Below are 13,626 nucleotides of genomic sequence, written 5' to 3'. Positions count from 1 at the left end.
AGCCTTGCTGGTGCTCAGGACCTGCATGCTCACCCCCAGGCTGCCCTCTAGTCTGGGCTCCTCCTTGCAGGCCACAGAGCCTGACCCACAGCAGGTGCACAGTCCATCCAAATCTGCTCAGACAACACAGAGACAACAAAGAGAGAGAAATGGTGAGGCTCACGTGTGTCTGCCACTTCTCGTTCCCTTGTAATGTCCTTTGAGCCTGTGGGCCATGCTGAGGGTGCAGAATTGCAAGCTTGGTGACACCTCCTCCTCCTTTTTGGTTGCCTTAGGCTGTCCTGGCATCACCCTCCATGACACTGCAGGCTTCATTTTTAAGAGGGGTGACCTAGGAGGCTGTCTTACACAGGGATCCAGGCTTCCACCCAGGATAACCTTCCTCCTAAACCATAGGAAACATGTGGAAGATGTGGTTGAGGACTCTTTTGCTTATCAATAATCTTCACTGAGACTGGGCACTGAGGACTCAGAAATGAGTCCAATACTGTCCTTGCCCTCATAAGGCTAACGGTCATGGGACTGGGGCACATGGTTTGGGGATGCCAGAGAGTCCTTGGCCATGTCATCCCGGTCTGGATTCCTTACCTGTCCCTGCCACCCCCTTTCCTGCTCAGCACTGGTCTGAGTGGCCTGCAGCTGAGCATCCCCCCCTTTAGGAACGGAAATGGCCCAAATGAGACTGGCCTCCCATCACAGCCTTCTCTGCCCCCAAGCTCCTCCCACGTCACACCGCACCTCCTGCTCTCATGAGCTGGTTTTCTATGGGAAGCACTGGCCAACTCCTCTCTGCATCCTGAGCATGAAGCTGGCATAGAACAGGGGAAAGGGGCCCAACCTCAGATGACCACCAAGCCAAGTGTGTGCTGGATTCTCTGGGTCCAAGGACACATTGGAGTTCAGAGAACAGCCCCACATGATAGATGAGGACGCTGAGACCCTCCAGCTAGGAAGTGGCATGTGTGGGATTTGAATCCACGTCTGTGTGCCTTCCAGTCCTGCAGTCTTTGCCCTTTACCAGCTACCCCACAATGGGAGCTCCCTTCAGCACTTGGTGACCACCTTTGTCGTGAGAGGCTTGGGGACTTGGATTTGTCTCATGCACCCCAAGTCTCTTCCACCCTACAGTACTTGAGTGGAGCATCCCCTCCCCCAGTCAACTGATGGTGGGACAGAGGGGGACCAGCATCCTGCACCAGCCCTGTGGCACCAGAAGGCAGCCGACCCACCCAAAGACTGCATTACAGGGACTTGGGTCTCAGTTTGGGTTGGATCTGCACACTCCTCCTGGTTAACGTGTCTCAGAACAACAACACTGGGAAAGTGTTCTTGGAAACTCTGTGGTTGATTCTGTTTTTATTTCGGCAGGACTGAGAGTAGGGGCCCTTATTAGTATCAGTTTGGAAAAAATAGTGAGGCATTCACGGCCAACTGCTTAATAGTTTTCATTGAATTAATTTTAAAATGAGAACCTTGTTTCCTTTATTTAATAGTAGAAAACGACTTCCACATTCTGCCTGGTAACAGCCTCGGTTACGGGCTCTCCACAAACAATGTGCACATTAAAGGCATCGCTCTGCCCATATGTGGAATGGATAATTTTGTGCAAACTATTTATTATAAGCACACGATGCACTTAAACTTTTTTTTTTAATTTTTATTTTTTACTGTCGTGGTGACAGATCTAGCCCAGGACTGGACTGTTAAAAAGACTCTGGCTCTTTCAGGCTGTGAAAAAATGGACTAACATTTGAGAAACGCCATAGGGCTGAAAGGAAATTGTTAACTTATTTGGCCCAATGACCAGGGCTCCCTGGGCCAGAGTGCGTTCCCGGAGAGAGGGCGGTGAGGGGTTTTAATAAAGCCTGCGCTAATTAGGCCAGTGCTGGCCAAAAAGAAACGTTAAGTACCAGGAGATGATGCTAGTGGATGGATGTAGTGAGATGAGCCTTGGGGGGGCATGTCCTACTTCACCTAATTCATTTGTCCCTCCCTCTTTTTTTCCCCTAGTTTTATTGAGATATGGTTGACATAACCATGTCTTAATTTAAGGTGTAACAGATTTTGATTTGATACATGTGTATATTGCAAAACGATCAATAAATTTAGTTAACACATCATCTCATATAGTTACGTTTTTGTTTTTGTTTTTGTTTTTTCTTGTGGTGAGAACTTTTCAGATCTACTCTCTCGGCAACTGGCAAACATGAAATACGGTATTATTAACTGTGGTCACCATGCTGTACCTTATACCCCCAGGACTTATTTATCAGAGATCTGCCTTGTTCTAGATGCCGAATACAAATCAAGAAAGTCCTGCTATTTATTTAGTCTACCTTTGATAGGGCACTACACCACTTAACTTACCTCACGGCCCCATGTGGAAAGTGGTGGTGTTCTGGTTCCAGTGATGATTTCCTGGGGGGTGGGTCCTTTTTATGTATTTATGTTTTTAATCTTAAATGCTCAGAATTGGACCAAGCACCATGGTTTGTGTCCCTGTCTTCTTTGGGACCCCGTTAACATGCCCACCTATCTCCATCCCTCTTTTCTGCCCCTCCCCCCACCCCGGCCATCCCCACTTGAACACTAAACAAGAAAATACAGTTCTCTGTGTGTTATCCCCCATCTGGTCTCTCTGCTTCCAGTCTGGAGGTTATCACTTACCTGAATTTCATTCCTGTCGTTATATTTTTATTTTTATTTTATTTTATTTTTAGAAAGTTTTTATTTATTTATTCATGAGAGACACACACAGAGAGAGGCAGAGACACAGGCAGAGGGAGAAGCAGGCTCCCTGCAGGGAGCCTGATGTGGTACTCGATCCCAGGACACCAGGATAACGACCTGAGCCAAAGGCAGACGCTCAACCACTGAGCCACCCAGGTGCCCCTGTCGTTCTATTTTAATTACACTCTTTATTAAGTAAATCTTGTATTTAGAAAAGTAGATAAACCTTATGTGTGCAGTTTAATGAGTATCACAATGTGAACATAACTGGGAAATCTGTACTCAGGTCAAGAAATAGAATATTCCCTTCACCCCACAAAGCCCTGCTCACATTTCGTCTCAGGCTCTGCTCCCTGCCTGTTTTTTCAGGGTACCTGCAGGTCTGCCTTCCAGCACAGGTTGGTTTTGCTTGGTTTGGACTTTATATCGGTGGGGTCATACAGTATATACTTGCTATCTGTGTCTAGCTTCTTTCACTCACCATCATGTTTCTGAAATCTGGTCATAGTGTTGTGTAGCTGTGGGGTTTTTTTTTCTTTTCAGTTGACACATAGGTTTATTGCTCTTTTCCACTGATGGTGACCACTTGGGTTGTTTCCAGGTTTTGACTGGTTTTTTTGACTGTTAGGAGTAATGTTACTATGAATTCAAACATGTGTGTTGTAGGACGAATGTATATTTGCACTGATGCTGGATGTGCATGAAGGAATGGGCATGTTCATCTTCAGTGTGCAATGCTGTACAGTTTTCTGCAGGGACTACACTGTTTTAAAACTCCCACCGGCAGGACAGCACAGTTCCTGCTGCTCAGCATCCTTGCCACACTTCGTGCTGCTTGTTTTTAACATTTTAGCCTTTCTGATGGAGGTGTGGTGGTATCTTACTGTGGTTTTTGGTTTGCGTTTTCCCTTTAACCAGTTATACCGAGCACCGTTTCCTATGGGTTTTTTTGACCACTTGAATATTCTCTTTTGTGACGTGCCTATCCACGTCCTTCAAACATTTTGGGAAGTATTTGCCTTTTTAATGTATAGAAGATCTTTATTCTAGATCTAAGCTCTTTGTTAGTCAGGTGTGCCACAAATATCTTTTCCTACACTGGCTTGTCCTTTTCTTCTCTTCATGGTGACTTTTGATGAGTAGCAGCTCTTAACTTTTAAAACAGTCTACTTTATTAATCTTTATCTTTATGGTTAGTGCATCTTATGTCCTAGTTAAGAAATCTGTGCCTACCTCAAACTGTGAAAGTGGTCTCCTGTATTTTTTTTTTCTTGAAGCTTGGTCATTGTACACCTCCCATTTAGCTCTCGAATCCATCTGGATTTGATTTTGGTGTATGGTGTGTGGTAGGGGTCAGGTTTCATTTTTGTCATATATAAATCTGATTGAGCCACTAGCTTCTATGAACACACTGTCCTTCCTCCACTCTCCCTTGCCATAAGTCAGTGAGGCAAGTAGGTCAATATCTGAATTCTCTACTCTGTTCCATTGTTTATTTGTTTATCTTTGTGCCAATTTCACAATCTGCGTTTTACAGTAAAGCTTGCTGTCTAGTCCTGGAGGTTCTGCTACTTTGTTCTTCTTCAGGATCACACTGGCTCTTGTTAGCTGTTCGCATTTTAATATAAATTTTAGAATTTATAAAATATAAATTTTATATTTTTAATATAAAATTTAAAGTTGCAAGAAGAACCTGCTGGGATTTTGAGTTGGACTGCTCCTAAATCTCTGGGTAAATTTGGGAAGATAAATTTGGAATTTCCAAATTCACGTGTGGAATTTTTCTATCCATGAATATGTATACCTCTCAATTCATTTAAATCTCTCCTAATGTTCTGTAATTTTCTATGTGGAAGTCTTGCCCATCTTCTGTTGGATTTATCCCTGTGTATTTGGTGTTTTTTGATGTTATAAATATCTAAAAAACTTCCTTTTTCTGTTTGTTGCAATAGATACGCGCAATTGATTTTTAAATATTCACCCTCTGTGTGTGTCTTGTCAAATCCACCTATTAATGATAATCATTTACTTCTAGATTCTTTTTGATTTCTGATTGTCATCAGTGGATAATAACCATTTTCTTTCTTTAAATCCTTACATATTTTATTTCTTTTATCTCTACCTATGTACTTGAGATAATTTTGTCATTCTATTTTTTTAATTATTTATTTTTAAAATTTTTAATTCCAGTTAACACAATGTTATATTAGTTTCAGCTATACAATACACTGATTTGACATTTATATACAACATCCAGTACTCATCACAACAAGTACATTCCTTGATCCTCATCACTTGTTTCACCCATTCCCCCACCCATCTCCCCTTTGGTAACCATCAGTTTTCTATAGTTAAGAGTCTGTTTCTTGATTTGCGCCTCTCTCTCTCTCTCTCTCCCCCCCCTCCTTTTTCCTTTGCTTATTTGTTTGTTTCTTAAATTCCATATATGAGTGAAATCATGTGGTCCTTGTCTTTCTCTAACTGACTTCGCTTATAAGCATTATGCTCTCTAGCTCCATTCATGTTGTCGCAAATGGTAAGATTTCATTATTTTTTATGGTTGAATATTCCACAGTGTGTGTATCTCACACTTTCTTTATCCATTCATCAGTCAATGGACATTTGAGCTGCTTCCATATATTGACTATTGTAAATAATGCTGCTATAAAATCAGGGTGCATGTATCCCTTTGACTTACTGTCCTTGTATTCTTTGGGTAAATACCCAATAGTGTGATTACTGGCTTATAGGGTAGTTCTCTTTTTAACTTTGTGAGGAACCTCCATACTGTCTTCCACGGTAGCTGCACCAGTTCGCATTCTGACCAATAGTACAAGAGGGCTCCCCTTTCTCCACATCCTCACCAACGCCTGTTGCTTTTTGTGTTGTTGATTTTAGCCATTCTGACAGGTGTGAGGTAGTATCTCATTGTAGTCGTGATTTGTATTTCCCTGATGATGAGTGATTATGAGCATCCTTTCATGTGTCTGTTGGCCGTCTGTATGTCTTTTTTGTCATCCTGTTTCTTTAGCTTTTATAAAAAAATTTTTTAGTGTATGTATGTGTGTATATGTGTGTGTACTTAAACAATATATTGTTTAGTTGTAATTAATGTTATGAATCCTGGGACCCACTTTGAAATTCAGCATCATGTTACTGGTCACTGCAAGTGCCTTGAGTTCGTTTATTTCCACTGCTATGTAACATTCCCTCATATGAATAGAGCAGTTAGTATTATCCACTCCAGTCGGTGAATATTTGGATTGTTTCCAGGTATTTTTTTCTTTTTTCAATACACATGGGGCTACTACACAGACTCTCTACACATGTATTTTCTGGGGCACATATGCAAAGGTTTCTCTAGGGTGGTAGTTCTTAAATTTTTTGGTCTGAGGATCCCTTTATACTCATAAAAATTACTGAGGACGCCCAAAGACCTTTTGCTTATGTGGATTATATCCAGTAGTGTGCTAGTAAATGTTTAACAACTGGATCTCTGAGGAAACAAACTCTGACTGTAGTGTTTGCTAGTTTCTGTGGTCTGCAGATTCTATCTTGATAACCACCGTTCTTAAGAATCACCGAGGTGCCAAATCCCCGGGCTGAAGGCCATGTGAATTCACTTTTACAAGGTCATGGTTGGCTGGTTTCCAGAGTAATGTACCAGTATGCATCCCATGAGCAGAGCAAGAAAGATGCTGTACCCAGAGCTTCTCCTATGCCTGGTATTGTCAGACTCACTAATTTTTGCCTATCAAACAGGTGTGGTCTTGATTCACAGCTTCCTAAGGCATCTCACGAAGAAGGCCTTCCATGACCTAACTCCTACCTCTAACAGCTCTCTGTCCAGACCACACCACTTGCCTCCAGGCCTTTGCATGTGCTATTCCATCTATGAAATGCTCTCCCTCACCTCAGTCTCCAGCCCCATGCTCACTGCTGCATTCCCCAGGAGCAAGCTCAGGATTAGTGCTGGCCTGGCAGGTCAGTAACCTTTGATTGAAAAAAAGGTAGAAGGAGCCAGATAGACCTGGGTTCCAATCCCAGTACTGCTGCCTCCTCAATTCTCTGATCTTGGGAAAGTTAATTCGCTTCTCTGAGCTTCAGGTTTTCCTCTTGAGTGAAATGGCGATGATAATGGTTTGTGTGATTAGGGTGAGATCACTCACCATGAAACAGCCCGGCATGGATGGTGAAGCCCCTCCTGCTCTAGCCTCTGTACCCGGAGCTGTGATTGGCAGGGCGTCTTGCTGTTTGACAGGGAGTCCACAGCCATCCCCTGCCATACTGCTTCCTGAGGTTGAACCAAACACCAGGCCAACTGAGTGACTCGGTCGTTCAGCAAGCATTGACTGGGATCCTGGTATATGTCAGCAACTGTCCTAGACACTGAGATTTAATCAGTGAATAAAAGAGAAAAATGGATGGAGATATAGTAAGAAAGGAAACTGTAAAGTATGTCATTTGGTAACAGTGCCACAGAAAAATGAGCAGGAAAGAGAGGTAGGACTGCACCAGAGGGATAGTTGGCATACCCTTCTTAAATAGCGTGTCTAGGAAAGGCCTCAGTGTTCATGTGATGTTTGAGTAAAGATCTGAAGTGTGGGAATAAACAGTGAAGATATCTTGGGGAAGAGCATTACAGGCAGAACACACAGTAAGTGCAAAGGCCCTGGGGCCAGAGTATGTTTGGCATGTGTGAGAAATAGCCAAGAGGCTGCTGTGGCTGGAGTGCATGTTTGTTTGTTTACTTAGCCATTTCACAGACATTTACTGACAAATATGTGCCAAGCCTTGTTCTAAGCACTGAGGAGATGATGCGGATCAACTCAGATCAAATGCTGTCCTCATGGATGTCACAGTTTGTGGAGGAGAGAAACAACAAACCAACTGCCGAGACAGTCTATTCTTAACATAGCAGCCCGAGTAATCCTTTTATACTATGAATCCAATCTGTCACTTCTTTGCCAGTAATACTTGCTCTTGTGAAATGATACCCATTTCACTCAGAGCAAGAACCCGGGTCCTCACAGTGGCCAAGAGTGGCCTGGGGTCCCTCTGACTGCAGCATTATTTATTTTCCTCCTCCTTACTTCCTCCACTCTAGCCAAGTACATGCCCTACTCAGGGCCCTTGAGTTGTCTGTTCCCTCTGCCTGAATGCTCTTCCTTCTGACATCTGCTGGGCTAACTGCCCCCACTGCTCTATGGTGCCCACCCCAACACCCTAATTAAAAATGCCGCAGGGGGGCATCCCTGGGTGGCTCAGCGGTTTGGCACCTGCCTTTGGCCCAGGGCGCGATCCTGGAGTCCCGGGATCGAGTCCCACGTCAGGCTCCCTGCATGGAGCCTGCTTCTCCCTCTGCCTGTGTCTCTGCCTCTCTCTCTCTCTATGTCTATGATAAATCAATCAATCAATCAATCAATCAATCTTAAAAAAAAAAAATGCTGCGGGGGATCCCCGGGTGGCTCAGCAATTTAGCGCCTGCCTTCGGCCCAGGGTGCGATCCTGGAGTCCCGGGATCGAGTTCCACATCGGGCTCCCTGCATGGAGCCTGCTTCTCCCTCTGCCTATGTCTGCCTCTCTCTCTCTCTTTCTCTCTCCTCCTCCCCCTCTCTCCCTCGTCTCTCTGTGTCTCTCATGAATAAATAAAATCTTTAAAAAAAAATGCCGCACCCTCCCTGACTGTGGCATATGTGATGCCATCATCACCCTGCTCGATTTTTTTTAAATGACTTTTCATATTCTAACATACAATATATTGCCCATATATGTGTCATGTTGGTTACTTGTGGTTTGTCTTCCTCCTGGTATGTAAGTTCCAGGAGATCAGGACTTTCATCTGATTTGTTCACTGTCATTTCCCAAATGTCTACAACAGCTTCTGGTACATAACAGTACTCAGTTAATAGGTGTTTAATGAAAAAAAAATGATATTATGTCTGGTAGTATGATATATGGTGATTTTAAAAAAAAAGGGGGTGAGAGGCTGGAGTCTGGTAGGGTGGGACTCTCTGAGGTGGCCTCCTCCAGACAGAGGCCTGGTGGGGTGAGGGAGGGGGCCCAGCGCTCTGCGGGGAAGGGCGTCCCGGCTCCTGACCACAGTGGGAGCTAGTGACTGGGGGTGAGGTGAACAGAAAGAAACAGAGGCAAACTGATGGACCCTAAGTGATGTCTTTTAGACACATCTTTTAATATACGTGAGTTGACTCTAAGATGGATTCCCCCTGCCCCCCTCCGCTTTGTTCCTTCTTTTCTAAACAGCAATATTGGTCTAGAGCATCCTTTGTCAGGGAAAGAACGCTGGGCTTGGAATTGGGAGTCCAGGGCCAGGCTCCCAGCTGGCTGAATTACAGGCAACGTAAGGCCCCTCTGTAGGCCTCCTTTCTCTCATCGCCAATGGGGAAGCCACATGTACCTCCCAGCCTATCTGAAGGATGAATTTGGACAGTGGATTTAGAAGGACCTGGTTTCCACTTGTCAGCATTTGATGGCTGAAGGTGGTAGGAGAAGACCCAGGAACAGAGTGGAGAGGGCTCGTGCCAAGCGCTAGTCTACTTCTGTGTCGAGCATTAACCCCCTTGGTGTCATACTCACTCTGGGAGGCAGGCACCGTCCTGACCCAGTTTCCCCATGCCAGAGGTGGACAGGGCCCGGGTCACAGCTGGTGAGATTCCAGCCCAAAGCTACTGTGCTGGGCCATATCCTTAGCATCAGCACTAAACTCCTTCCTGTGGCACCATACAGAGGGGGAGACTGAGGCTTGGCAGCAGTCACTGGTATGCACACCATGTGCAGAGCAGAGCCTGTACTATGCCCGGGTCTCTCGGCCTCCAGCGTATGGCTCTCCCCAGGCGCCACCCCTTGTACCTTGTTCAGGTGACTTTGACCCACAGGGTTGACCAGAGGGCAGGAGCATCTGGGAGCCCCTTCCCATCCCCCAGTCATAATGGGCAGTCTCCTGTGGCTCTGAAGGTTTGTTCCCAAGGCTTTGCTGGGGCAAAGGTAAAGGTTTCTAGAGCTCCTGGAAAGAAGAAACCTGAGTGTAAATCAGGTTTATGGCCTGGATCATAAAGTGTCTGTTCCCAACTGATGCCCTTGATTCCTTCCATATGAAGCCCTCTGCATTTGGGTCATAGCAGCCCTTGGTGGTTTCATTTATTTAGTTACTAGAAGCTGGGTTTTCTGGTGAGTCTCAGATGGGATAGAAAGGACTTAGACACAGTCTGTGGAGGATTCTCAGATTCTCCTGCCACTTGGCTCTTTGATAGTGATTGAACATAACTTCTTCAGCACAGAAGACTTAACTGTGTGCCAGGCCTGTGCTGGGCATCACAGGCAGAGAACTTCTAGGTTGGGATAGGACACGAACTTGCAAACTGATAGTTAACAGTATGGGGTGGGTAGGGGGGCAAGTGCTGGAGGCTGGGAGGTATGAGGCAGCATCTGAGGCAGCCTGGTGGCAAATCAGGCAGAGCTTCCTGGAGAAGAAGACCTCTAATCTGAGACAAGAGAGGTGAGTTGGATTTATAGCTGCAGGGAGAGGGAATGGCATATGCCAAAACATGAGAAAAGACAGAGCTTAGCTCTGTGACGCTAGAGAGAAACCTTATAGCAGGAGGAAGGTGTGCATTACTGTGTGGGATGCTCAGAAGGCTTCCTGGAGGAGGTGGCATTTGAGCTGGGTGTCATAGGACGGCTAGAACTTCATCAGCATGTAGAATAGCCTTTGCAGAGGCCTGGAAATGTGAAATGGCACGGTGAGTATGGAGCACAGTAAACAGTCTCAGCGGGGTGTTACAGACATGCAGGCTGGGGAAGTTGGCTGGACCCATTGATGGAAGGTCTTGCATGTCATATAGCAACTTGAAAGTCCCTCACAGTGTTGCTGGGAAGTCTGTGCAAAGGACCCTGCCTCCTCTTGCCTGCAGTGTCAAGAATAATCTAAGTCGAGTTGCTCTGCCACTCGTCCTCCCATCAAAGCAAAGCAGCTCCCTGAGCCCAGATTGCCAAGCAGCTGATGTTTACAAGCGACAGCATCCTGCCATCACAATCCTTGTTCATCAGACTTCATAGTCTTGACTTATTTGACAGGCACTGATCCTTGCTCGTAATGGGGAACAGAAACAAGGCAGCATGCTTGCTTGCATTTCCCCAAAGGGATTTGTCAGGGTGGGTGTGGGATGGCCTAGGGGGCTCTGGACCTGCTGGGTGACTGAGGTGTCTCGGCCCTGGCCACCTGGCACCAGGAGCAGCCCATGAGGCCGACACCTGGCAGTGCCTGTGGGTGGAGGAGACGCTCTGTGAAGGAGAGCTTTGGGATTAGCCTAGGGTGGGAAGTATGGAAAGGACAGGCTTTGGGATGGGGCTGCCCTGAGCATGAGACCTGAGTCAAGTACCTCACCCTTGGCATGAGAGGTAGTAGGCACTCCTCCAGGCGGGGGGACTAAGTGCGGTACTGGCTGGGGCAGTTCTCATTCCAGAAGAAGTGCTCAGGGATCATCAATTCGTCTCCTTTTCCCCAGCACAGAGGGGCAAACTGGCTCTTCCTGCCTGAGAGGTAGCCACATGTCAGGAAGATGTGCTAGGGAAATCCGCCTGCGAGCTTGCCTGGCCCCAGCACCCCACTACCACCATCACCCCTCCACTGTCCTTACCAACTAAAACTCCATAATTCACAAAGTGCCTCCATATCCTCAGTCTTGTTTGATCTACATAACAGCTGCACGGGGCAGAGTTAGTCACCCACAGTTTTCGGGAGAAGAACCCAAGGCCCAGAGAGGGGAAGTGAGTTCCCTAAGGTCACACAGTTGGCAAATGATGGAGTCAGGACCTGTACCCAGAGCTTTTTCTCAGAGTGCTAGGGCCCCTCCGGCTCCCCCACCTCCCTTCCTCCTTCCGCAGGCAGTACTAGGGCTCTTCCTGCAGGCCCTGGGATGGCTTATTTGTGGGGGGCAGAGTAGCTCTACACTGTGCAGAGCAGGGCACCAGAGAGGAAAGCACAGGAGCCCAGAGGGGTCAGGAGCATGCCCTGGAGGAGGTGGCCACAGGGCCAACTTTGTTAGAGTTCTCCGAGAGGAGGAACTTTCCAGGCTCAGGGACCAGCATGGGTACAAAAACCAAGAGGCCAGCTTTTGTTGAAGGATGAGGGTGCTTTTTGTTTGTGGAGGGACAGCTGACATTTCCAGGACTTTACAGTTTTCCTCCTTATAGATCCTTATAGGTGATGCTCAGGAAGGGAAGTAAGGCTTTTTGTCCAGATGGATGGGTCAGTCCAGATTTGGGTTTAGACCCTACTAGCCTAGGGTGGACCAGGTGTCTTCGGGCAAGTCCCTCTTCCCCTTTGGACCTCTGTGTGAGACATGAGCCAGAAGAGCCTCATATAGGAGGGGGGTTAATGGTCTGATCTGTCCTCAGGTGAGGCCCTGGATTTCACGAGAGCTGAATTGTGGGATTCTTGGGCCTTTGGGTTTAGGTTTCTGTAAGTGAAAAGTAGGAGAAGAGATACTTGTTTCTGAACAGCCCCAGAGAGAAGCCTTTGGCCAGATGCCCTGAGGTCAGGCAGGGGAAGAGACTGGAGGATTAACAGGGTTTGGTTTGGAGGCACTTCTGACTTTGTTGGGCAAAGGAGAATGGGGACCATGAGTACTTTGGCTGAGTAGGGAGGGGGCACCGAGGAGTACATGTGGTAGCGTGGGACCTGGCCCCAGGGATGGTGGACCACACACAGTTGTGGGACACACACCTGCAATTTTGTGTTTGAACCTGCTCTGGTTCCCAATGGCCTCTGAAAGCCACAAGCACCTTGAGAGGCAGGCAGAAAAATGGCAAAAGGATGGGCACCAGGGGCAGATACACCTGAGTCTGAGCCTTGGCCCTACCTCTTTCCACGGAAAGCACTTTGCACAGGATCTGGCTCCAAGCGTTCACTTTGAGGGTTCCAGTGCCCCCGGTCTATCCATCTGTTTGTCCAGAGCTCACACAGCCAGAGCGACCCTCTGGAGCCGGGAGGCCTGGAAGCCACTGGTTGTCAAGTCCCAGCTGGGCTGCTCATTGTTCAGAAGAGCTGGGGGCTCTTTCAAAGGAAACTGCAGTCAATTAGTGGAGAGTGGAATTTGAAAGGCCCAAATCCCTTTTTTCCCCCAAACTTCAAATCTGGTTTTCGTCAGCGGCTTTGAAAACAAATACCAAAAGAACCCTTTTTTTTTTTTTTCTTTTTTTAATTTTTTCCCCTCTCCTCTTTTCCCTTCCCTCCCTGTGTATTCTTCTTTCGCAAGCTTTTATCTCTTTGCAGAGTCCCCTCTGGCAGCCTGGCCTGCCTGGCCTGGCCACACCGTGGTGCTGAGCAGGTGGCCATTGGGACATCACAGCCCTTTCCTTTCCAGCACTGGTGCTTGGTGGGGGGAACTCCATGGGGCTATTTGACCTGTGGTTTACAGTCTCTGCGGAGCCCCTCTGACTCATCTCCATACTCCCTGAGCCCAGCCCAGAGAAGGTGTGGGTGCCCTAAAGGAGGGGTGGGTGAGGGAAGTGGATGAACAAAATGCTTTCAGGGCACAGAGACAATATTATAGTGGGGGGTGGGGTGCATAGAGCTATGGCTTCAGGCAGGTGTCTGGCTTCCCGCCCCTGCCTCATCCATTCATTGAGTTCCTGACTCATTCATGCCAGACATGTCTCCCAAACACCCATTCTGGGCCAGTGCCTTTGCCAGGAACCCCAGGTGAATAGACACAGCATTACCCCTGGAAAAGTCCAGAGTCTAGTAGAAAAGAGTATGCACTGGCTGTGTCAACCCAGAGTGAGCAGGATGGAGAGAAGTTAGGAGCAGCCGGAGCCAGAAAAGGTGCCAGCCTAGCTTGTGGTAGTCAGAAGAGGCTTCCTGGAAGAGGTGGC

At 47.0% G+C, this 13,626-nt stretch overlaps 1 protein-coding gene across 2 annotated transcripts in view; it reads left to right on the top strand.

Moving 5' to 3' along the window:
• Window positions 1-13,626, top strand: part of GLIS1 (GLIS family zinc finger 1) — a 224,352-nt gene that overhangs the window by 84,070 nt on the left and 126,656 nt on the right. The window lies entirely within an intron of this gene.

Source organism: Canis aureus, chromosome 3, assembly GCF_053574225.1.
Source record: "Canis aureus isolate CA01 chromosome 3, VMU_Caureus_v.1.0, whole genome shotgun sequence".
In the NCBI taxonomy this organism is placed as follows: domain Eukaryota; kingdom Metazoa; phylum Chordata; class Mammalia; order Carnivora; family Canidae; genus Canis; species Canis aureus.
The sequence above is the reverse complement of the archived record's forward strand: the minus strand, read 5'-3'. Positions and strand labels throughout refer to the sequence as shown.